Genomic DNA, 25787 nt, shown 5'->3' on the forward strand with positions numbered 1-25787 from the left:
CTGCAATAAACTAATATAAATATGGTTTCTGTTCAGTTTTGTGCATCATTGACAATTCGCTGAAGTTGTACATTATTTTGTTCGCTATTGTCAATTTCCCCCCCCCCTTTTTTCCGCCCGGCCCCCACCGTGTCGGATTCATGCAACTCGGCCTTCCACCTCAAAAAGTTGCCGATCCTTTATCTGAAGCAAGCGAAGATGTCTGAGCAATGCACAGAAAATTATATTAAGCAAATCCGACCGCCACAACAGAACTCCAAAAACGGATTTTTGCGCACTCTCCCATAACGAATCTGCAACAGATCGTTCTTTAATTTTTAATCTTCGATCACCTTTTCACTCTGCAATAAAACAATTATTTGTCATTGTTTTCTGCAAACAAAGCAACTACAAACGCAAACGTCCCCATTCAAACTATTAGAATACGATTCTAGCGAAGCACGCATGTGGGCAACCATGTGAGTGCGCCGTAACTGGTTACGTCGGTCTCCGCGGGATGGCGGTACCTGTCCGTGCCAAGCACATCATATTGGTCGGACGATCCGAGCTCTAACCCGACGAACGCAAACTAATGCCTCGGCTCCAATATGAGTGCGATTAATAACATCTTCGTTGACACCTCCGTTGTGAATCAGGTTGAAATGGACCACACGACGCACGCCGGTGTTTTTTTTTTTTTCTTTTCTTCAGCGTGCGGACGCAGTGGGCCAAGCCGCGCCATGTCCGTGGCGCTTCGACCATGTCTGTGGCCGTTTCCAGGGCTGCCAAGCGCAGAAATTGACAGCTAAACTTTTCAATGAATGCCACCTATACAAGCCCCGCTACCCCCTACAGCTCAGAGGACCCGGGGGAAGCAGAGCTGATGTTTCGATGTCGCGTTTGGAACATTTCAGCCATGAGACAACTGACGGTTTTGTCATTACTGAAAACAACACCACCCCGAACTTGCGAAGGAAAGTTTGGTAATGCACCTCAATGCAGCCATACGGCTGCAAAGGCTACGGAAAGGTTATGGCACAAAGCTACGGCTACGCCCAGGACGAATTTTTCCTCAACTACGAAATTTCTGAGAAAGCTGTACAGCTTTCCTTTGTAGCCGTACGGCTGCATTGAGGTGGATGTCAAGCTTTCCTTCGCAGAAGCTTCCTCCACCTTGGAGATTTTCCCTAAATTTGGTCGATTAACATCCTGAACTATGTGCAGTCATAATCAAATGTTTACGGACCACGACGGCGGTAATTTGAGTGATTTTTGCGTTCTACGTCGAGCCCAGAATCTCGTGTAATTATTTTTATAATAATTTTAGAATTTCAATAACCACTCCGCAGGCGAAGGAGAGTTTCCCGGCTGTGCATCTGTGAAAAGAAAACCCCAGAATTTTCGAACCGTGTGTTTCGCAAAGTTCTGCTTCCGACTGCATAGGATGACGATGCTTAAGTGGCTATCATTAGGTCACTGAAGATTTGCAACGGCCGCCAGTGTGTGCGGAGCATCGCTATCTTTCGCCATCACTTTGCACAATACAACCTCGTAAAAAACGGCGCATACACTTTATCTCATCAAAATAACCGCCAACTGAATGGAGTGTCTCCAACGGCTTGATCCAGAAAACTGCACCCCCCAACGCTTACAATGGCGCCGCATTTACAGCGGGTGCTTAGCGAAGCAATGGCGTCCGGCTCGCGCACAATACACCCGCGACCGTAAACAATGTCGACCTCGTACTAAACCATCGGAGGGTGGCTCTCCGCCAACCTCGCTTCCGTCCCCATACGAAGCAGTCTCTTCCGCGTCATTCATTCCGAGCTCGCGCTGGTGGGTCCGAGGATCGGAGTATCTTTACTGCGCAGCAGTTAAAACTGCAACAACACGTCGTTGCGCAGCACGCGCTCTGTACACGTATACGGACGCGGCATTATATTATCGCTGGCGGGGCGCGCCGTTCTTTTTACTCGCGGGTATACTCGACAGGGTCATTTTACGGCGGCGCTATTCTGTCTCTGCTAACCAGCGCATTCTAACGATTGCAATGAGCTACTGGCGAGTCTGTCCTCGAAGAAGGGCGCCCGTAATAAACAGTGCATTCGAAATAACAGTGAGGGAGACAGTAGATCAACATATCTCCTCGCGCGTCTGCCGCCAGCCGGCAGGACCTGTGCTTAACATATCCAGAAGGGAATAAGAAAAAAACTTGATCCTCTTCGCGAAGGCTCGGAGTAATAGACCCAGGCACAGATACACCGCCTCCCTGGCTTCGTTTGGATTGCAACGGAGAGGACTGATTTAGGGGCCTTGCGGAGGCGGCACCGTGCTAATCAACCGGAGAGATAAACGCGCAGGGTTGCGACTACACAATACCGTGCCTGTAGAAAAACAAAATTGTGCCCTTTCGTGCGTATGAGTACGCGGAGCGTCTCTATTTATGGCGGAGGTGTCTTCCCCAAAACGACGTTTTTACTTAATGGCGTGAGCCTATTTGAAGCGAGCACTAAATTTTAACAGCCGTTATTTGCTTTAGTCTCGTTTGACCTCTACTGCGCCTTCCCACCGTTTCAACTCCTGGGGGAGAGAGAGGCAAGTGCGGTAACGGTAAGGCTGCGTGCGGACGTGCGTACGTACGTGCACGTATGTCCACTCACGCACATATGTCTACTCACTACCTTTCCAGATGCCAGAAGCAAAACCAACCAGCTCAGTAACCAGTACGGCCGTTTTGAATCACTATTTGTTGTCTCCTTTTCCCGCAATTCATTCATTTATTGATTCATTCATTCATTCATTGATTCATTGATTCATTGATTGATTGATTGATTGATTCATTCATTCATTCATTCATTGATTCATTGATTGATTCATTGATTCCTTCACTGGTTCATTCATCGATTCATTCATTCATTCATCCATTCATCGATTCAATCATTCATCGATTCATTCATTCATTCATTGATCGATCGATCGATCAATGAATGAATGAATGAACGAACCAGTGAAGGAATCAATGAATCGATTGATCGATCGATCGATCGATCGATCGATCGATCGATCGATCGATCGATCGATTGATTGATTGATTGATTGATTGATTGATTGATTGATTGATTGATTGATTGATTGATTGATTGATTGATTGATTGATTGATTGATTGATTGATTGATTGATTGATTGATTGATTGATTGATTGATTGCAGGGTTTAACGCGCCGACGCAATGCAGGCGATCAGGCGCACCTATAGTGAAAGGCTCCGAATTAATTTTGACCACCTCAGGATCTTTAACGTGCGCCGAAATGTCGTACATACGGGGCGTTTTCCCGCAAGTAAGTCGAATCGAATAAGACGCCTACTTTGCGGCTGTTCCTGACTGACAGCTGCTATTCCAAGTAACCGCTACGCAAGAGAGCACCACCAACACAGTCGTGCGGTTCTCTTGGAGCCTGCCTGCCATGTTAGTTGTATGAACTACGGATGGTTGAAATTGGCCTACCATACCGGTCGCGGCACAAATATATAACCAGCAGCCTTCGCGACCCGCTGCGGAAGCTGAGGCATTGCGCTCTCGAGACGGAAAAGAACTTGCGTCGAACTTTCTTCCAGCCTGATGCCCAGATGGTCTGCATTAATACGTAGCACTCCACCACGGCGCGCCTCATAACGCTGGTGAAGCTTCGCCAAAACCAAAAAAAAGTATTAAAATTTGAATTAGGAAACTGGCAACTCGCACAGTGTTCAGAAAACTATTTACTGTAGCGCAGGAAATAGTCAAGGGCCACCAATTGTGCCGGTTATTTGCATATCTTCATCTTCTCATTCTCTTCCCTCGCTTAGGCCACACGAAGCGAGAGAGAATCGAACCCGCGACCTCAAAAGCTTGCACGACCCTCTGTCGATATAGCTTCTTCACAGCTAATAGAAATGTCATTCCAAGAACTGAGGAGAGCAACAAACAAGAAAAGAAACAAATTCGGGAGTTTAACGTCGGCAAACAGCAAACGTCCGCAAATACCGGGCCATCACGCAGTCCCGCTTCTTCCGGGTCCCCGAAGTCCCATAAAATGAGATCGGGAACTACCACTGCCGGAACAAAAAGCAAGAGTAAGAAACCAGACGGGAATAAAAATAAAGAAAACGATAGAAATATACAGATGGAGGAGCGCCAGCGCACCCACCGGACCACCGACTGCTGCTCGCAGAGCGCGTGTCAGACCGCGTGGCTTCGGGATTACGACGAAGGTGAACGCATTAGGCCCCAGCACCGGCGCGACGAACCATCCGTCTTAATAAATATTTTAAAGGGCCATGCGGCGGGCTTCCGCGAAACCCGGGATTCCTTTTATAAAATTCAAAACGCACAGAACCCTCTCTCTTCCGATCCCCCCACCATGACCTCCTCAACAGCAAACTGCCCTTTCCCAGTGAGACCACCGGAACACATCATGGTTGGACCGTGTATTTATTATTAGCCGCCTCCCTCCCTCCACATTGCGTCGCTCTGTCTGGACACGGAGTCCGAACTCGGGGCACGCCTAGTGCATCGGCGTTGGTGTTTTCCGCGCACTACCCGCAAGGCATTTCGTCTGAGCTCATTTTCCGCTGGCCTCGCTTCGTTCCATTTTCGTAAGCCCATAGCGCTCCTGCCAGAAAACGCGCCGCGGGAACTCATCAGATTTGGGAAGCCAGGGTTTTATTTTTTTGTCCACCCGCGTGGATTTAATAGCGTTACGCGATTGGACCGTCTGTGTGCGGACACACCGGGCCTGCGGCATCCTCGCGAGGTCTGAGATCCTATATGCGCTATTGTCAATGCGTACGCAATGTTTCGGATACGAGCGCACCCTCGGAACATAAGAAACACACGACGCAGACGCAAGAGGAAGCCAATGGGGCTAGCAGTTTTACTGAATAAACTTTCTTCAATGCTGCTTGAAGTTTCATTTTCATCCCGGTCCTTATGAGAGAGAGAGAGAGAGAGAGAGAGGAGAGAGAGAGAGAGAGAGAGAGAGAGAGAGAGAGAGAGAGAGAGAGAGAGAGAGAGAGAGAGAGAGAGAGAGAGAGAGAGAGAGAGAGAGAGAGAGAGAGAGAGAGAGAGAGAGAGAGAGAGAGAGAGGACTAAACATTTATTGAACTGTAAGCATTCCTTTGTGGGAGGCCTCCTTAACCCCAGGAAGCCTTGGTCATTTGCTGCCCTGTTCCATCAGTCATCGCTGGTGTTAAAGCCGGTCCTCCAACTGCTCCAGGGTAGGCAATGGTAGGGGGGGGGGGGGCGGGGTTAGAACACCAAATACAACAACTTGCAACCCAAATTTAAATATCCCAAGGCTACTCAGCGACCCTGCGCACTTTCCCGTAAGACGCACACCCGGCCACCCTTGACGCCCCACAGGTCCCTGCACTCCCGAATATTGAGCATCTAAACCTTATGATAGAACAGAAGATCGACCAGAAGCTGACGCGACTCAAAGCACGGGAAGAACAACACTTCACGTCCCACTTAGATAATGTCCACAAAGCCCTCGAGCACACTACCCAAACTATCCTCAAGCTAAAAGAAACACTCAAAGCCAGCATGAGTAGTCTTGAAGAAGCTCTTAACGACAAAGTTGAGAAGATGGTCTTGAACCTCAACCAGCGCGTAATAAACGCCTCGAGAAAGAGAACCCACAATCGCACAAGGAGGCCAAATCCTACCCCTTGCGTGAAGCCCGTATGCAAGAACTCCCCGACAATGAGAAATTGCCTCTCCGCTAAGGTACCTCACCGCGTGGCACCGTGTGGCAGTGGAAGCGTAGATCAATCAATCGCAAGCGACAGACAATCCTCCACTTCAGCCAGCAACACAATCCGGATGTTATTGCCCTCCACGAAACTGAAACAGATCCCAAAATTCAGCCGGTGTGATACGCACATCGCCCCCGGTTGTTTCCGTATACTGCCGTTGTTACGAAGCAGCAGCACACCTGGCAACAGCACTCCGCTGGTACCCCGAACGAACACTCGTCAGAATACTACCACGCAACAAGGTTCACCCGAGCTGGAGAGAAAAAAAAAAGAAAATCATGCACTCCTCCAGCTAACGACGATGATGGTTGAACGCGGAGCTTTCTCGTGATAAATTATTTGGTTTGCCAATCCCACACTGCGAGTATGTTTTACTCTGGAGGTGCGCACCATTTTTCTATAATACGCACAGCAACTCTCTGGTGTGCACTCCGTAGGCCTAACGTGTGGGTTTGGGGTGTACGGGGCGAATCGGTATCTGCTGGTTGGCGTCAGCTTTTACCATGCCGAAATGCTGCAATCGGACAGACGCCGGCTTCGTAACGCGAGGGATCCGAATTCGATTCCGGCTACGAGAAGCGTTTCTTTTTTGTTTTGTTTTTTACTTCACCTACGATCATTCACCATCATTGCCAGAGAAAGTTGGCCTTCCTGCAGGGCTTGCTGGCGCACAACGGCATCAGCTTCGCTTTAATAAGAGCTGTTGCTAGAGTCTACATAGGTGGAGCCGTCTTCAGTCCAAGGCTCAGTTGGTAGGGTCGGCCGTCTTCGACCTTTCCGCTAGCAATAGCTTCGTGTCGTGGCAACAGCTGGTCTGGCCAGTCTCCCAGTGGTTGCGTGAGGGGTTGAGTACGGGGGGAGATGTGGGTTTCTCTTGCATTGCCAGGTAGTGTGGTGGAATGTGGCTGGGGCTTGGCAAATAACACAGAGGGGGTCGTAGAGAGTTGCACAGATTGTGTGTAGGCGTGTAGAGTGTGGGTAAGTGTTTGTTTGGAGTTCTCAGGATTATTACTTGTCCTTTCGTGGCCTGATCGGTGAATAGAGAGTATAGTTGTCTTGTCCGTCGATAGAAAACGCACCTGGGCCAAATTTCGGTCACGTTAGCTCTCAAATGCGAAACATATACTGCATCTTCCAGCCCACCTGGTTGGGCACAAAGCTGAATGTATCCAAAATTCGTGACATTTGTTCCATGAACTCAACGATAGTCTTTCTTGGGCCACTTGAAACCGAACATTTTGGTCTGTCTGTATGTATGTTCGTCTGTCTGTCTGTCCCTCAATTCAGACATCCGGCAAAAGTTAATATAATTCTTGAACGAGAAGTTCAAACATGCAAAACCCTTCCAAACCACTAAATATGGAGACATATATACTTCATACAAAACATAACACAAGATACTTGGCATTCTTTCCATTCGCGCCTCATGAACGAAAGCTGCGCCGACGCATTCTCCTGCGAAACGGCCGATGCTGCGTACGACAAGTTCTTATCAGCTTTTAAACGAATTTACCTAAATAGTTTTAAAAAAGAACTTTTAAAACGAATGGTAAAAATCGCAAACCTTGGATCAACGAGAAATGACTGAGACGAATAAAACAGAATAATAAGTTATTCAAGAAATTTCTTTAAACAAGGCTTATTTCAGATCTACAGAAGTTTCAGCAATATCGTAATAAGTTGAACTCATTTTTAAAAAACGAAAAGCGGTGTTACTTGCACAGTCAGTTTCAGCACGATGCCTGCAAAGTCAGTGCAGATGTGTGGAGGAAGATCAAAAGCTACTGAAACTGAGAGTACACCCCCTCCTGTCGAAGAACTCGTTTCTCAAGGCCATCCTGTGCACGGAATAGAACTTGACGAACAATTCAATACATTTTTCGAAGAAGTTGTCATGAGCACGCATTGCTTATCGGTCATGCAATACCTAGAAACCCCAAAAGCATATTTTTTGAACCAACAGATGAAAGTGAAATTGAGACAATATTTATTTCTCTCCCTAACAGTAAAACTCGTGATGTTGACGCCATGCAAATCGGTCCAGTCAAATACGTAATTAACACTGTCGCCCCGGTTCTAAGTTTTATATACAATTTTGCATTATCAACAGCTTGCTTTCCGAAACTAATGCAAGTTTCAAAGGTTGTGCTTTTTAAAGGTGGTGATAAAAATGAGATGTCCAACTATATACCTAGTTCTATTATGCTGGTTTCTTCAAAAGGATTGGAAAAAGTAATCTATAAAAGACTCGCTAACTTTTGTAACAAATTCCAAGCCTAGCGCAGTATGGCTTTCGTCCCAAAAGGTCCACTGAAACAGCTCTGCTAATGCAAAAACAAATAATCCTTGACACACTTGAAAATAAACAACTGTGTATGTGTGTATTTGTAGACTTTTCGCAGGCTTTTGACCGCCGTCATCAGACCCTCCTCCAAAAGTTAGAGTTATATGGCATCCGTGGCATCGCGTCTGGTATTCTTAAATCAGATCTAGAACACAGGTTGCAATGCGTAGCAATAGGAAAGAACCTTTCTACTCTTCTACTAATAACCACGTGTTCCGCAAGGAAGCATTTTAGGCCCGCTAATATTTATTCTGTACGTGAATGACATAACATGTATTAGCTACAAACCACATTACATTTTATATGCGGACGACACAACCCTCCTATTCAAAGGCACAAATATACCCTCTCTAATTTCAAATATAAATGGTGTTTTAGAAAATTTGAACTTGTGGAGTACAGCAAATTCCTTCCTCATAAACAGTAAAAAACTAAAGCCGTGTTATTTCATTCAAGACAGAGTGTTGTCTCAGAGGACCGCAGCATAATAATGGATAACACTATCACAGAGGTCGTCGACACCGTAAAAACATTAGGAGTTATTTTCCACAAGAACATGAGCTGGGACAATCACATAAACTCAGTCCTAAGTAGTTTAGCAAAATCTTTCGGAATACACGCACAAGTTCGCTCATTTTTTTCCATTACCTGTAAAACTCTTATTGTACAACGCGTTGTTCGTATCACATGTGAATTATTGCTCCCTTTTCTGGGGCAATACCACAAACTCTAGCATACAGAAAATATGCCTGCTCCAAAACAAAGCAGTGCGTCACATAGCTAACGTTGACTACCTTGCGCACACCAAGGAGTTGTTCACGCGTTTTAAAATTGTACCTGTTCCTAACTTATATAAATTTTACCTGGCGACGCGTTATAAAAAATATGTTGCTAATTGTGAAGAAAGTTTCTTACAGATGCTATCCCTTAAAACCAAACGCCGTAGCTTACACGTTTCGAAAGCAACAATTTTGGTACCTTCCATTTTGCCGTACTGAGCATGGACGGCAGATGATGAGGTATGCCTTACCGAGGCTGCTAAATGATTTCATTTCAGTCGGTTTCTCCCTAGAAGGAGCTAGTGTTCGCGCTACACGAGAGCACTTCCTGTATTTTACTGTTTTCAAACTGCCACTCGTGTGGCGATTTTGTTTTCGTAGATATTGCTGTTGTGCATTGCTATATATTATGCTATATTATGTTCATTTTTTGGTTGACTCGATCACAAGTGCGTGTCTAAGTAGTGTAAGTAGTTGTGTAATGGGTGTTATTTTATAAATGCAGTGTTTTTAACCAATCTGTTTCACCAATTGAGTGCATGAAGCGCAATTGTCACATGAAGCGCCTGTATTGCGGATGGTGGGAGATGTGCCCTTGATGTATGCTTTGTACCCAAGGGGGGCTCGGGTTTTCTCAAGTGAAAGCTGTTCGTTTTTTGCCCGAGCCGGCCCGCATCACTGTGATGCAAATAAACTGATTTGATTTGAACTCACTCAGCTCCGCCTCAGTCGTGACAGACCATTTTTAACCGAGAAAATGCAAGAGATAGTAGAAACTTCTCAAAATTGGCGCTACAGTAACGTGTTATAGGAAAAGGTGACGTAATGTAGGCCAGCAATTAAAACAAAGTTATCGGCTTGTTAAACGCAGGTTAGCCTTCAAGTGATATAATGAAATTGATTGGTTGATTGTAGGGTTTAACGCGCCGACGCAACGAAGGCGATGAGGAGCGCCGTAGTGGAGGGCTCCGGATTAATTTCGACCACCTGGGGATCTTTAACGTGCGCCGAAATCTCGCACGCTTGGGCGTTCTTGCTTTTCGCCTCCATCAGAAGATACAATCAAATGAAACTAGAGGCCCCACTACAAATAATACAATCGCCTGGTCATGTTTCTTGGTGGTGGTTTACGTGCGCGTCAGCCAATCACACAAACAAGATCATGTGACGTCATAGAGAAACCGCTGGAAGGTGCATGAGAAGTCGCCACTGCTGTATCTGTTTTATCTAATATGTATGAAGCTGGTATAATTTCTGTCGTGACAAAGCAGTTTTTTTTATAAACCAACCTTGTATTAAGTCTTCATGGCCCCTTTCAAGTACGTGCTCTGCCTTTCGTCCTTTGGACGAACGAGAAGCTTGCGCTTATTTGGGGCCATCTCATCTCCGGGGTGTTGCTGACGCACCTCGTGGAAAGCGTCCAGACAATCGCCGCGTATCAATCGGCCCCGGGAAGCGCCAGAGCGGCTGGCAACCGTTGAAGATGGATGGCCCCGCGAGACACGTATTGATAAGCGGCCTGCTGCAGACGCCAGCGGACGCTATAGTCCACGGACAGCTGGGGAGGAGCGCATCGCACAAGAAACGGCCTCAAGCACACAACGTGCTCCCTACTATATAGCTGCGTCATCAAAAGGGCTGCCATCATTAAACTCATCCTCCTCGCTGGCCAACCCGAAAGCCGGTCGTCACAGCTGTGGCCAAAGACTTAGACTGTGAGCCCACGGTCGAGCATCCACTGGCTTTTCGTTGGCCCCTGTGGTGCAAATGTAGAGCCTCGCTGGATACCCGAAAATGAAACCGCGGCCATACCCCAGACGACGCCAGAGGGCAGATGTCTCATGTCGGCTACACTAACCACCAATTGGGCTCTTCTATTTGCCTGCTCAGAGCAGTTTTGAGCAGTTCCTGTGCAGTCGAAAACTGCTGTAGCAGTGGAAATGTTGTGGTCAAGTAAAATACGGAGCTAGTGTGTAGCTTTTCTGAGCCTTCCACAATGACAAATCAAAGAGATCAATTTCCACATACGGGGTTTCACATACCGAAACTATGGTGTATCCTAATTACGGCGGATGACTTCCAGAAGGCAGTTTGCAAGTTTTCCCGGCAATTGAGGAACTTACTTTTTTAAAAACCTTAAGGACGTTCTTCCAAGTTGTTCCTGTTGCTTAACTGTGGTATCGGTGGTTGCGGTCGGGCAGCGTGAAGCCTCGTGAGAAATTATCCTGACTTGTTGAGGATGATCGGTTAGATGATAAGTGATATCTCGCCCCCTCTCGAAGTCTACGCCATCTGAGTGCGTCGTTTGCGCAAGCGTGGAATTTTCGAGCTTATCTCGCAATTTTTTGTTCTCACATCCCCTTCCTTTTCCCCTACGGAAGGTACATAAGAGTTGACTAAAAGCAAAGGATCACGGCTAACAATGTCCGCCTGGCTCTCCGTGTCGTCGTTCAAAGTTTATTGCAAATCGTCGCGTCGTAACGTTTTCTTTTTGTTTAGTTGGTTACCTTACAGCCCGGCGGAGCTCCATATAATTTTTTTTCTCCCAGCCAGGCGAACAGGTTCCACAGAAAACTATGTGCATAAACAGACAGGCCCAGTGCAGAAGTTACGAAAATTCGCCTCGCAAATTGTGTTTTTTGCTGCCTGCCTAACGCACTTCAGGAATCATTCAAGCGAAAAACACCCCATGCATGCATGGATTGGTAGGACCTGTAACCTGTTTTACCGCGCTCAAGTGTGCGAAATTTGGTGTCTTCGATATGGCGTTTGGACTTGTGAAAACTGTTTCAGAGCAGTTCCGCGTTTATTTTTTTATTTTTTTCCCGCAGGATTTCTATTGCGGGAACGGTCCTGCAGCCTCCCCGAACTGCTAAGCACTATTCCGCACGAGCAAATCGACTACATTAATTGTTCCACCATCGCGGGTCATACCAACACAATCTTTAAAAGACAGTATTCCTTTTTGGTCTATGTGAAAGCAAAAATATCGGTATACTTCTCTGTCTGTATGCCCTTCGACTCAACCACCCGGCCAAAAGTTGAAGGAATACTTGAACAAGAAGCAAATACATATAAGCAAAACCTTTCCAAACGACGACATCTGCTAGAATACCCCATACTTGTAAACATTGTCCTGACGAATGAGCAAAACTCGGGATAAAATCGTGGGTTCTTGGCTGCACATTTTTTAAGATGTGGCTGTAAGCCTATATTCGAGAAGTTTACGATTTTATTCCGTGGCCGGACGCAACTTTTGCAAGAAATTACGGAAGCTGAGGCGGTAGCAAGACTCGGAGATAAATGTGTGAGCGAAAAAAAAAAAAGTTTTCTTGGCCGCCGCATCACTGGGCGCGTAATCTCTCTTTATGTTTACGCATGCGCAGTCGTATTTTGTGAAGTTTATAAGGTTCACACAGTGGCACAATAAAATGTAGCTGGGAGTTTGCGCCGTGTGTGTCCGTCTTCATTTCGTCCATGTTTTCCCTTTTTGCCCAGTTATTTTTTGTTGTTGTTGTTACGGAGTACCAACTTGCCCAGGATGTTACCCTTATTAATACCCACACGTTTATTTCTGCATACGAATTTCTTTCTGGAGCCGTAAAGCAGTCTGATATCAAATTATCACGCCCAGATATTAAACACCTCCATAAAACCACATATATCCCAATAATAAAGCCCTATACACCAAGCCCCTTAAGAGTCGGTTTCACCTTTCTCCACAGGAGCATTGCTAAGAAGCCAGTAATTTCAGGGGCAACCAAGAAGCCTATTGTCAAAGCACAATGGGCCAACAGCCTTTTATTAAATACCTCCATAAGACCCCGCGCGCTACTATAAAATTCTGTAAACCAAGCATCTTCAACGCTTTCTTCCCTATTAAGCGCAGCTGCAAAGCTTATAGAATATCTTGGAGGGAAGATGGTGGTCTGACATCGAAGTATTAAAGCTTCAAAAAAGTGTCAAGAGCGGAAAGGACGTGGGAAGAGACACACAAGTAGACTGAACGAGCGATACTAGTTTATTTCGAAACATTTGTTTAGTATATAAAACTCGGTTCATCACAGGCGCGCGCACACCACCCGAAGAGCCAACCCCATGCCCTGCTACTGATCACGGCCTAACATGCGAAAGCACTCTCCCGCAAACACACCTACATCTGGCTGACGCGTTTTTTCAGTTGAAAAATAGAGCGCATTGGAAGAGCGCTCTTAGTACTAGCTATGCAGTGATGTTTTGCCTGGAATATGCCTAATGGTTTCTTTTCGCGCAATAGTGTCGATAAGAAGGAAGTAAGGCACCAGATTTAGTTGTATGAAAAGGTTTTGCCTATATAAACTACTTGTTAAGGATAATTCCACTTTTGGCCGGTTGATTGAATCGAGCTCGAGGGACGGACGGGCGGACGAACAGACAGAGAGATAGACCAAAATTTTCTTGTTTAAGTAAAGCCCCAGAAGGAATGTAGTCTTCAAAAGCCTTCCTGTAGGAGCATTCGCGTTCGCGAAGTGGCGCTTCTAAGAAAGACGCCTTTCCTAGACGAAGGCACGCAAAACGACCGAGTGCCGAGTGTCTGTACTACTCCGCGGTCTGGACATCAGTGACGAAGCGACTGCGCACCACTCACGAAGCACTTGACCTGGAGCAATGACTTTGCACTCAAAGCCCAACTTCGTCATGTCATGACGTCACCGGCGTTATCTCTAGAAGTTCACGAGGTATACATGTTCGTACAACCAGGGTGTTACGACGATAATAGGAACACCTTAAAATTTTGTCCTGAGTGAACCACTTCTAGGTTCGCGCTCAACCTTCACTCGAAGGTCGCATTTTGTGGTCTATTTTGTTTGACATCCAGAACAACGACGGTACTTACCTGTTTAATCTAAACCGAAATAAAAACGATTTTCGCATATGCGAAAATGGCGGCCGAATTGCACGTGCGAGCCAGCGCAAGCTGACCATGTAACGACGGCGCCACCTGGGTACAGTGAAGGTAAGGTGGGTCGTTCGGGGGAGAAACCAATGGAGAGCGCGGGTCCCTTTTGCGATGAAAAAATTGTATGGAGTGCAGGCATTCTCCGGGGAACTCATGTTGCAGGCAGCGCTACCTACAAGTTTTTAAATCAAACTAAACAGTTATTTGACAAGTTTTGCAAACCATTATATCGTCCAAGAAAGAAAAAAGACTATTTATGGCCGTAAATAAGAGTTGATTTAACAAACAAAACTTCTGGAACCAACTGGTAAGCAACAGCCGCCAGGGGTGCTTACAACAGGAGGTCCTCAGCAGAACTTTTCATCGCAAAAGGTACCCCCTAATCGGCTCCGGACAGCACACCTCTATCCTCTAGTACACTGTAACCTGGGGTATGCAGAGCAAAACGGACGATGGGGATTCTCGGTAGGAAGTAACCAAATGAAGCAGCAGACGATCAAAAAATCTCTTTCGTCTCTAGTTTACGATTATCACAAATAGTTGCACAAAGCTGATACCAATCATTTTTAATATATTCCCGCGGTTCACAGTTGCGAATAAACGTTTTATTTGTTTCCTACCCTTCTTTTACATTTTCTGGTCGTCTGCTACCTCATTTAGCTTCTTCAAACCGTCTAAGAGAAGCCAAATGATGTAGCAGACGATCAGAAAACCTGCTTTCACATTTCCTGAACGTCTCCTACCCCATTTGGCTTGTTCCTGCCATGGAATGAGCGTGAATCCCCATCGTCCGTTTCGCTCTGCATGCCCGAGGTGGCGCCATCGTTCCAAGATCAGCTTGCACTGGCTCGCACGTCCCAATCGGCCGCCATTATCCCATACGCGAAATTCGTTTTTATTTATTTTCAGAATAAACAGGTAAGTACCGCCGTTATTCTCGGTTTCAAACAAAATAAACCCAAAAAGTCGGCCTTTGAGCACGAACCGAGCAGCGGTTCCCCAAGGAAGAAATTTCAAAGTGTTCCAATTACTTTGGCAACACGCTGTATAAACTACTTGTTAAGAGATAATCTCATTTTTAGCTGGTTCGTTGAATCGAGGGACGGACGGACAAACGGACGGACAAATGGACAGACCGACAGACCGAAATTTTCTTGTTTAAAGGGAAGGTGAAGTGGTTTTAGAATTAAAAGAAAAGTTGACTAGCAGCAAGTACACATTGAATAGTTCATATGTACGAAATATTTTCGCAATACATGCAATAGAAGCGGCGCAATGAGCAAACAAAAGTGGCCCGATGCCCCGCCCCCATCTCGCCGCGCGATGCCGGAAGGCCGAAGAGCGCGGGCGAAAACCGGCTGAAAAACGTCATACCTGGACTTCCGGCCGGATCGGCCGCCTCGGCCATGCTCTTTTCGCCGTGTTTCCTTGTGAATGATACTTGTTGTGGTTGATAGCACTCATTTGTAACATTTTCGTGTTCAAAAAGTATGCACGAACGCCACACGAGGCATACGTTATCATGCCGTATTCCTAAGCAGAATAATGCCACGCCGGGATGCTTGATAACATACGGAAGCGACAACCGAGATGGCTGTGCTTGATGGCAGAGAATATACTACACTACGTTAAATACTTTGTAAACCGCTCCAACGCGTTTTTTTTTTTTTTTTTTTTTTTTTGATGCGACGCACGCGAATGTTCACATTAGATTCTAGATTTAGGAAGGATGGGGAATACTGCTGTACTTTGGCCGGGGATGTTTCGTTCCATTCCAGAAACCAAGTCACATTTGTTCAGGAAATACTTGTTACGTTAAACGCGTCGGTTTTCTTTCCCTATGGGCTCAGGACAGTGTTAAAAAAAAACAATTTTTGGCGAAACTAAAACAAGGGGCCAATCCTGATAGAAGTTCTCTCCCGGCTAAGAGGTAAACAGTATTCCTACAAAGTAAAAGAACCAAGACAACCAGATTACTTATTTTGCAAGTATACATGTCACGATAAGGTTATGTTTGTCTGGAATTAAAAAAAAACACCACTCCGAACCACCACCGTGCCATAATTTGTGTTGACTGCGGGGGCCAAATTTTTTGCCCAAGATTCTGTGTGGCTGCATATTATAACCTGGCAAGCACTTGTTGTCACTGAACCTCAAGTGTGCTCCAGTGATAGTCGGTGATATATATAATGATGATACTAAAAAAATTAGGAGCGAAGAGTGAATATACGGCCCCTGTCCGACTAGCGCGGTAAATGTTTAAATCTAGAAATGCTGAAACAGGCTAACGATTCATTATCACAAACGTTTGGTGATTGTTACCTAAAGTAACGTAACTACAACGTAACTGCCTTGTCCGACTGGTCTGTTAGTTATAACGAGGTGGCCGTAATATTGTAGCAGAATGCGCAATGCACAAGCGAAAATCAAGCCCTACTACAGCCAATAATGCTGAGCAGGCACTAGTACGCTGCAGTGTTTTCAGAATAAATGCATGTGAAGCAGTAAGACGCCACTCATCGAAGTGCAGCTAGCAATCGCGGAGGCGCCGTAGCGTCGCTGCCGAAATGGCGCGCGCGTGTGGGTCTGTGTACGGGCCGGGGATGAGTAACGGGGCTGGGGTGGGCGACAACGAACAAAGGAAATGCGGAAGCAGAGTCTGCTTGTTGGTTTATGCGTGTACCGGCAAGATGTGTCTCTCATATACGTTTACAGCGCATGAACGCTATTTTTTCGCGCAGTGCACGTACGTGCTTTTCGCTGAGATTGTTCATAAAACGCCCATTAATCTTCGGCATAAATGGTTTTGTGTTTAATAAGAAACAGTTAAGGCAGTACCTAATATTAACACAAGGTATAAAATCCCCCTTTGCTGGTTGCCTAATTCAAAAATATTTTGATGGAACCCACTAGTCGACGTCACAGTCACTGCTTTGGGGTTCTCTGTCGTGTAAAGCAAATTTAAGCTCCAAGATAATTGAACCAACAGCACGGGAAATTATAAAACAAACTTCCAGTCATGTGCGAAAATTAAACTGCAAGCTAAATTGCCGCAAAGGCAACCGTGCGATCGTTCGCAATGTTTCCGACAACCCGCGCGGCCGAAGGGTGTCCTCCTTTGACGTCATGACGGGCGCAACCAATCAGGGGCGTCAAAAGACGAAAAGAGCTCGTCTTTCAAACGGGGCCGCGCTTTTTGCAAGATAAATACCACTTGGACTCATGTGCGATAAATTTCAATGTGATATTCGGAATCAGCGCGCAAGAAACTACAGTCGAACACGGATATATCGAACTCCAAGGGGATCACAAAATAGTTCGATATATCGATAATTCGAAATATAAAATATGCCTATCTGAAGCGTATCTGAAAACTCCGCACAACACTGAGAGCTTTTCAAAGTCGCTACAATTGGTAGCTTACCGATTTGTTCCTCACAGCTCGGTAAATTCGAGCCACACCGCTACGATCACTGCACCTTTACATAAGAAAAAATGTAAGATTCGCTTGCTTCTTTTTCTATGTCATATGTTGACAAGGCTGTTCTAAATCCAAAGTCTTTCATTTTTCCGTGACCATGGCTCCGAAACGTGGGCCGTGGACAAAAACACGTAACACGCCACGTAGGTCGCCCTGGGTGATCCACCACTGAAAACCGCTCAAGCACGCAGAAAAAATGCCAGAAACCGAGCGCGGCAGGAGAAGTCGCCATCATTATCACATCCACCTCATCAGTAGAAGGCGCACTTGCAGGAGCACTTGGGGCGCAGCGTTCGATATATCGAATGCACCCGTGATCGAGAGTTCGATACACGTGTACAAGAGCGCTATACTTTTGCATGGGATTTCCAAGGGGATGTTCAGACTGTTCGATATAGACATTAATTCGATATATCCGTATTCGATATATCCGTGTCCGACTGTATATAACTGTTAATCTAACTCAAATTTTTGGAAAGCGCTTCAGCTTCCCTTTAAGTATGGGCCTCGTGCGCTTGTATGGTGGCGCCACTGATGCGCTGTGTTCAGCGCCATCTTGCGGACAACGGAGGCATAATTTCTGAAGTCCGTGAGCAAACGACGTCCGGAGGATAGTATTCCGCGCAGTACGATTATTAGAAGAGAAAGAAGGAATGACCGCTATTCTGTTGCCATGCGATACGAACAGCCAAACGGTACTTTATTAAATAGAATATGGTATATGGTTCGCAAAGGCGACAGGAAAGCGATGCATCACACAAAAAAACAGTTTTAAACAAGCGCGGTTTGGTCTCCGCGCAGCGCGCGGTCACGCTGTCATTTCGCAACGGCTTCCACTGAACACCAGCAGCGCCGCCCAAATAAAAGATAAAAATAAAAAGACGGAAGCCCGCGATGTTACCAAGAGAACGAGAGGAGTGCAGGAGTGTGCGTCTGTGTGTGCATCGCCTCCCGGAACCGATAATGTATGTGTGAGGGAGGGTGTGATCGCTGGCTCCACCAGTGGAAAATTTTTTGTGGGGCCGCCGGCCCCCGAACAGCATGAAATAACGGCATAACGTCCAAACGACGCCAGCAACGCCTTCGTTGCTGTGGTCGCTTTGGTGGCTTTGGTGGATTTGATTTATTTAGCCGTAGATCAGAACGTCTGGGTTAGAACTGCTGGCATAACCAAGCAGTTGGCGGAAAGCTTATTGTGAGGAGAAGACCGACTACGCGACTTCATGGTGCTTGCAGAAGCGAATTTCTCCCGTGTGTACACTCCCCTGTGTCTTGTACATGTCAGGAAGTGATTTGATGTGTTGTGTGTGTGAAATCGCGGCGAAAGGTTTGTGTGTATAAATTGCGACACCAAGGATAAGCGGCTTCAAGAGCCCGAAGATTCAGGTTTGTAGAGGCAGGTATTTGAAAATGCCAACTGCTTGAGTAAACTCTACCTCAAACTGCTGAAACTACGATGAGTTCGTTGGATGGGCTCATAAAAATATTTCAGTGCTTTTTGAAGTGCTTTCATAGGTTTATATATGCATACTTAATATGCGAATAATTTTGGACGTAGATGCGCGAGACGAGGCTTTCATGAAAGCCTCAGAACGTTTATTTACCTTGTTTATCGCTCGACATAGACACGGGCACAGATATGGTAGATTGCACAACAGGAGCTTTAATTGTGCACGAATGATTCCTCTCGCATTCGGAGTGACCTTGATAAAATAAGACCATTTTGAATAATGGAGATTGTTTCAAAGCTGACAGTTGTACGTGATGTTTGTGTGACTACGCTGCAAGTTATCTTTGTCAGCAAAAATATTTTGCGCAACAAGCCCCACTTCAACTCGTTTTTCAAACGCAAACTACAAGTTGTACATGTTTGAGATATTTGAGAGTCCTTTAAATAAAAGTGTAGATGCGAGTCTCCGAATTGTGGCTGGTGTGTGTCCATCTGTTTACGGTTGTGTCGCAGTGTAGCGTGAATATTTACGTTTCTGTTTTCATTTTAAAGCTTCATATTTTGCTGGTATGACTACGTACAATTCAAGCATGCATATCCGTGGGTTGCTCCATGTATTTTCTGATGCGTGAACACCAAAGGCTGATTGAGGCGCTACAAAAATATGCACTGTATACACGGCATTTTTTTTTGCAGCGGTCTTACGGCAAGTAGCGTGCACATACGCAAATGCATTTATGGATCTGTTCTTTTTATTTCTTTTCGGGTACCATGTGCTTCGGGAACGTCGGCGTCGCAGGCAGCTGATCCGTGTACTGTCGTCTGCTTGTATTGGAGAAGGGGCGCTTTCTAAATTATTTCGGCTTGTATTCCCGCACAACTCGTCAGCGTAATATTTCTATTATTATAACAATTGTGAATTAAAAAAAAAACGTGGTAATTGTTGTATACTTATTTTACGGTTGTTGTTTAAACTAAGCCGCGTAGCGAACTGCTGTATATGTTTATTTTTTTCTTAAGAAAAAATTCCGCCGCCGCTCCCAGGTGGCGCCACATGTTTATTTGAAACTGCAGTGCACGAGGCCCATAGCCCCAGAAGGAATGTAGTCTTCAAAAGCCTTCCTGCAGGAGCATTCGTGTTCGCGCAGTGGCGCTGCTAAGAAAGAAGCATCCTGCAAACGAACGCATGCAAAGCGACCGAGTGTCTGGACATCAGCAACGAAGCGTCTGCGGGCCCCTCACGAAGCAATTCACTTGGCGCAATGACGTTTCACTCAAAGTCCAACATCGCCAAGTCACAGCGACACTGGCGTTATCACTAGCAGTTCACGAGGTATATATATATTTATTCGTTTATATGCAATATATGTCGAAGTTTCGGCGAGAGTTCGCGACAGCCACATCCGACCGTAGTAACCGGTTTTCTAATCGCAAAAAAATACACAGGGCGTTAGAAACAATCGCGTGCTGTCACTGCTATTTGCTGATATGTGTTAGGCCGGGTTCAGACTGTTGTCGCTACTGTCATAATAATTCTAAATGGCGTGATTTCACGTCTCAGCCAACCGAAATCCGTGAAATGCCATTATTTTTACGTCCATAGATCCCGATATGGCTTTTACATCGGCAGTCTGAACATAGCTTTAGAGTAATTCACAAACGCAGTCACGAAACACAAAGCGCAAGAAGGTGCACAATTTGCCGCCAGAAAATCCTACTATTTCCTTAACCAGTTTGCCGCAGATATTGTGACTATCATTAACTTCTCATGGTCGGATTGTACCCTTCCATTCAGGGGAAAATGACGGTTTAAAACTTACCCGAAAGCTGGGTTCCCTGCTGACCCATCCTTCGAGGCAGCCGGAGGCACACAAGTTCCGCAAGAAAATCCTTGTATTGTCATCATCATTAGTCAACGCACTAGTCCCATCAACACGTCTTCTAAGTTGCTCCTCGCCTGCAGTCTCCTCATTCACCACTGTGACCGACACAAAAACAAACCTTACGCGCACTGCGGCCCCCGCCACGGAAAAGTTTTGTTGCGGCCAACTCGCCCACCAACATCTGGTTTGGAAATGGTAAGCCTAACCAGTTGCAATCTTTTGAAGGCTCCAAACAGCGCGAAAGTTCTCTTCACCACAGTTCAGAGGGCAGCGAATACCAACGGAAACTGCGCAGCACCACCGACGGATATCAGTCGTCGTTTGGCCCAGAGGGAACGACCTGAACCACGTCTCTGTCACTGCCACACATATCCGCACATCTAACACACCCGTCAAGGAAGGCACGCCCAACAATTAGCACGACGTTTCCACGCACGTAACTACGTAAAACGGCCCCACATCCAAGCACGGTAACGAAGATAGTCCGAGCGTCGCAGAGGTTCTGCAGCTGAAGAATCGTCTGCGAGTGACGGCAACTGTCTGTCTAGACAGAACTACTGCGAGGCAAAGAAAAATAACGAGAGAGAGCGACGAGCCGCGCAAGCAACGGCTTCGGGCACAAAGCGCAACTTCACCACGTCATGGTGTCGCCGCCGTTGCCGCAGGCAGCTCGCGAGCGCTTGCATCCGAAATCACTGAAATCATCGCAAGTCATTACAATTGGTTACCACGGCAACCACCTTCTAGTCGGCACGAAGAAGGAATGGACGGCTCTTGGCCGGCGTTTGGAAAAACCGTGAATTCCGCGATCGAGGAGGACGCGACAAAAAAAAAAAAAAACTAAATCGCTGTGTGCCGATGAAAGCCGTCGTGTACGATGGTTACCCACAGAGAAGCAGCGCTAAAACAGCTTCAGTGACTGACAAATATTTGTAGTTGAACTGCTTTAATTAGGTGTATGGGGAGCTCAGTGCGTAAAGCGTAGCGCTGCTGAGCCCAAGTACGCCGATTAGATCCCGGCGGATGCGACCACTTTTTGATGGCAGTAAAAAACGAAAACGCCCATGTGTCGAGATCGCGCCCGCGATGAAGAGACCCTCGGTCGTCTAAATACGGCGCACTTCATAGCTAGAGCCTAGCTTTGCTGTGGTGCGGGGCGCATGGAATTTGAAAGTTTTTTAATGTGACGCTTTCTATGCCTAACTCATGGCGAGCGTCCCGTCACAAACACGCACTGCAAGAAAGCCAACTTTAAACAACGGGTTTCACAAAACGATGGTGATGATGAGCGAAGACGATGGGGATTCATGGTAGGAAGAAACCAAATGTGGCAGCAGACGATCAAAAAATCTCTTTCGTCCCTAGTTTACGTTCATCCCAAATAGTTACACAAAGCTGATACCAATCATAATAAAATATTCCCTCGGGTCAGCGTTGCCAATAAACATTGGATTTGTTTCCTCACCTGCTTTCAGATTTTCTGATCGTCTGCTACCTCATTTAGCTTCTTCCTACCGTGGAAAGAGCCAAATGAGGTAGCAGACGATCAGAAAACCTGCTTTCCCATTTTGTGATCGTCTGCTACACCATTTGGCTCGTTCCTGCAGTGGAATGAGCGTAAATCCGCACATAGCCTTCTATATAACCTACTATAGGAGGCTACGATCCGCATCGTCCGTTTCGCTCTGCATACCCCAGGTGGCGCCATCGTTCCAAGATCAACTTGCACTGACTCGCACTTCAAAATGGGCCCCATTTTCCTATACGCGAAATTCGTTTTTATTTATTTTCAGAATAAACAGATAAGTACCGTCGTTTTTCTCGGTTTCAAACAAAATAAACCCCAGAATTCGGCCTTTGAGCACGAATCCAGCAGCGGTTCGCCAAGAAAGAAATTTTAAAGTGTTCCAACTACTATCGTAACACCCAGTATAAACTACTTGTTAAGGGATAATTTCATTTTTAGCCGATTGGTTGAATCGAGGGACAGACGGACAAACAGACGGACAAACGGATAGACAGACAGACGGAATGTAGTCTTCACAAGCCTTCCTGCAGGAGCATTCGCGTTCTCGAAGTGGAAGGAAGGAATAAAGATAAAGAAAAGGCAGGATTGTCAACCGCGCTGCTAAGAAAGAAGCATCCTCCGAAGGCACGCAAAGCGACCAAGTTTCTGGACATCAGCGACAAAGAGTCTGCGGGCCCCTCACGAAGCACTTCACTTGGCGCAATGACGTTGCACTCAAAGCCCAACTTCGCCACGTCACAGCGACACCGGCCTTCGCTAGCAGTTCACGAGGTATATATATTCGTTTATATCCAATATATGTCGAAGTTTTGGCGAGAGTTCGCGAAAGCCATTTTCGACCGTAGTAACCGGTTTTCTAATCGCAAAAAAATACAGAGGGCGTTAGAAACATTTGCGTGCTGACACTGCTATTTGCTCATATGAGTTAGGCCGGGTTCATACTGTTGTCGCTACTGTCACAATTATTTTAAATGGCGTGATTTCACGTCTCAGCCAACCGAAATGCGTGAAATGCCATTATTTTTACGTCCATAGATCCCGATATGGCTTTTACATCGGTAGTCTGAACATAGCTTTAGAGTAATTCACAAACGCAGTCACGAAACACAAAGCGCAAGAAGGTGCACAATTTGCAGCCAGAAAGTCCTATTTCCTTAACCAGTTTGCCGCAGATAATGTGGCTATCATTAACTTCTCATGGTCGGATTGTACCTTTCCATTCAGTGGAAAATGACGGTTTAAAACTTACCGAAAAGCTGGGTTCCATGCTGACCCATCCTTCGAGGCTGCCGGTGGCACACAAGTTCCGCAAGAAAATCCTTGTATTGTCGTCATCATTAGTCAACGCACTAGTCCCATCAACACGTCTTCTAAGTTGCTCCTCGCCTGCAGTCTCCTCAATCACCACTGTTACCGACACAAAAACAAACCTTACGCGCACTGCGGCCACCACCGCGGAAAATGTTTGTTGCGGCCAACTCGCCCACCAACATCTGGTTTGGAAATGGTAAGCCTAGCCAGTTGCAACCTTTTGAAGGCTCCAAACAGCGCGAAAGTTCTCTTCACCACAGTTCAGAGGGCAGCGAATACCGACGGATATCAGTCGTCGTTTGGCCCAGAGGGAACGACCTGAACACGTCTCTGTCACTGCCACACATATCCGCACAACTAACACACCCGTCAAGGAAGGCACGCCCAACAATTAACACGACGTTTCCAGGCAGGTAACTACGTAAATAGGCCCCACATCCAAGCACGGTAACGAAGGTAACGAAGATAGCCCGAGCATCGCAGAGGCGCCGCAGCTGAAACATCGTCTGCGAGCGACGGCAACTGTCTGTCTAGACAGAATTATTGTGAGGCAAAGAAAAATAACGAAAGAGAGAGCGTCTGTACAGATGTGACGAGCCGGGCAAGCAACGGCGTCAGGCACAAAGCGCAACTTCACCACGTCATGGTGTCGCCGCCGTTGTCGCAGGCAGCTCGCGAGCGCTTGCATCGGAAATCACTGAAATCATTGCAAGGCATTACAGTTGCGGACCACGGCAACCACCTTCTAGTCGGCACGAAGAACGAATGGACGGCTCTTGGCCGGCGTTTGGGAAAACCGTGAATTCCGCGATGGAGGAGGACGCAACAAAAAAAAAGAAAAAAAGAAAAGAAAACGACATCGCTGCATGCCGATGACTGCCATCGCGTACGATGGTTTCCGACAGAGAAGCAGCGCAAAGCAGCTTCAGGGGCTGACGAATATTTGTAATTAAACTGTGTTATTTAGGCTTCGGGGTTAAACCGCATCTGTAGCTCAGTGCCTAAAGCATTGCGCTGCTGAGCCCGAAAACGGCGATTCGATCCCGGCTGCTGCGGCCATTTTTAAGGGCGTAGCTTCTCAGGGGCTGGGGCTGTTTCCGTTTCCTGTCGCCGTCGCCGTCGTAATCGTCGTCACATGTAGTCACGGTACTAAAACAAGGGGAAGCTCGTTTACGTTTCGTGCTAGAACGTAACGCGTACTAAAAAAAAAAAAAAAAACACCCGGACACTCGTTTACGCCTCGCGCTAGAGCGCTTCGAATAACGCGTACTAAAAATACACCGGTACACTCATTTACTTCTCGCGCTTGAGCGCTTCGTAACGCGTACTAAAAAAACTCCGGGACAATCGTTTACGCCTTACGCTGAGAGCTTCTTGCTTCAGACGCACGAGACTTTTTTTACAGCAAAGCTGTATACCTCTCTACCCCCCCCCCCCCTTTATCTCCGTTGCAAAAACGCCAAGGTGCCAAGAATGCGCTTGTACACTACATGTTTCTCCCCTCCCTAGGTTTCACGCTAGTTAAGTTGGCGCGGGATTTTTTCTTTTTTTCGACACTTTCTATGCCTCACTGATGGTGATCGTCCCGAACACTCACTGCAAGAAAGCCAACTTTACACGCTGAATGTCACAAAACGATGGCTATGAAGAGCAAAGGTGCATCAATTAGGCTCCTCAAAAAAAAAAAAAAAAAAAAACGCCTCCCGTCGTCGGAAACGAGCTTATGGCGCTGTTCCGACACGGTCGAAACAGTCTGATTTTGGTCTTTGACTTTGACTCAGGTTTCATGGGACAAAGCTTCGCGTTTTAACCATCTTAATGGGCTCTGATTTTCTAAATACAGTTCCCGTAAGTAGGTCGCCACGAAGCACTAGTTTATGGGAACAACAAACAACAATAGATACCCGCCGGTTCTCGCAAATACAAGAAAATGCAAACTTTAGCTTTATGTTAAGTTCTAGCAAAATTGTAAGATGGGCAAGTTGGTAATGCCGCCGGTTTATATTGAATAGGTGAATAACAGCGGAAAGCAACCATCGTACGTTGAAGATGAGGGCAGGGTTTCAGTCTTATTAGTATCTTGCACGTCCATCGCTTCCTCCCGCTGTCTAGAGATTGTCGATATTTTACAAAAAAAAATACCAAATAACATTGTTTGTAAGGTAAGTATTCTAGGTATACCAAGTAAAGACTATTTTCTTATGGAGGCTGAAAACTAAAACACCTGTGTTTTAAAATTTCGGCGCACATACAAAACCCGCACGTGGTCTCTATTGAGTCCGTAACCCTCCACAGTT

At 46.3% G+C, this 25787-nt stretch overlaps 1 protein-coding gene across 2 annotated transcripts in view; it reads right to left on the reverse strand.

The window, feature by feature from the left end:
- The window catches only part of LOC144163222 (endothelin-converting enzyme 1-like), a 317301-nt gene extending 293222 nt beyond the window's left edge, over positions 1-24079 (reverse strand). Inside the window, exon 1 of one of the 2 annotated variants that reach the window (XM_077694081.1) lies at positions 23429-24079. The gene's annotated coding sequence lies outside the window, so the exon portion shown is untranslated. Of the gene's footprint in view, positions 1-20588; positions 21484-23428 lie in introns of those variants that run through there. The other variant, XM_077694080.1, reaches the window with a different exon arrangement.
- Between the last annotated feature and the right edge of the window lie 1708 nt (positions 24080-25787).

This window comes from Haemaphysalis longicornis, unplaced genomic scaffold, assembly GCF_048455015.1.
Source record: "Haemaphysalis longicornis isolate Haplotype H1 unplaced genomic scaffold, Haemaphysalis longicornis Haplotype H1 scaffold_12, whole genome shotgun sequence".
NCBI classification, from domain to species: Eukaryota; Metazoa; Arthropoda; class Arachnida; order Ixodida; family Ixodidae; genus Haemaphysalis; species Haemaphysalis longicornis.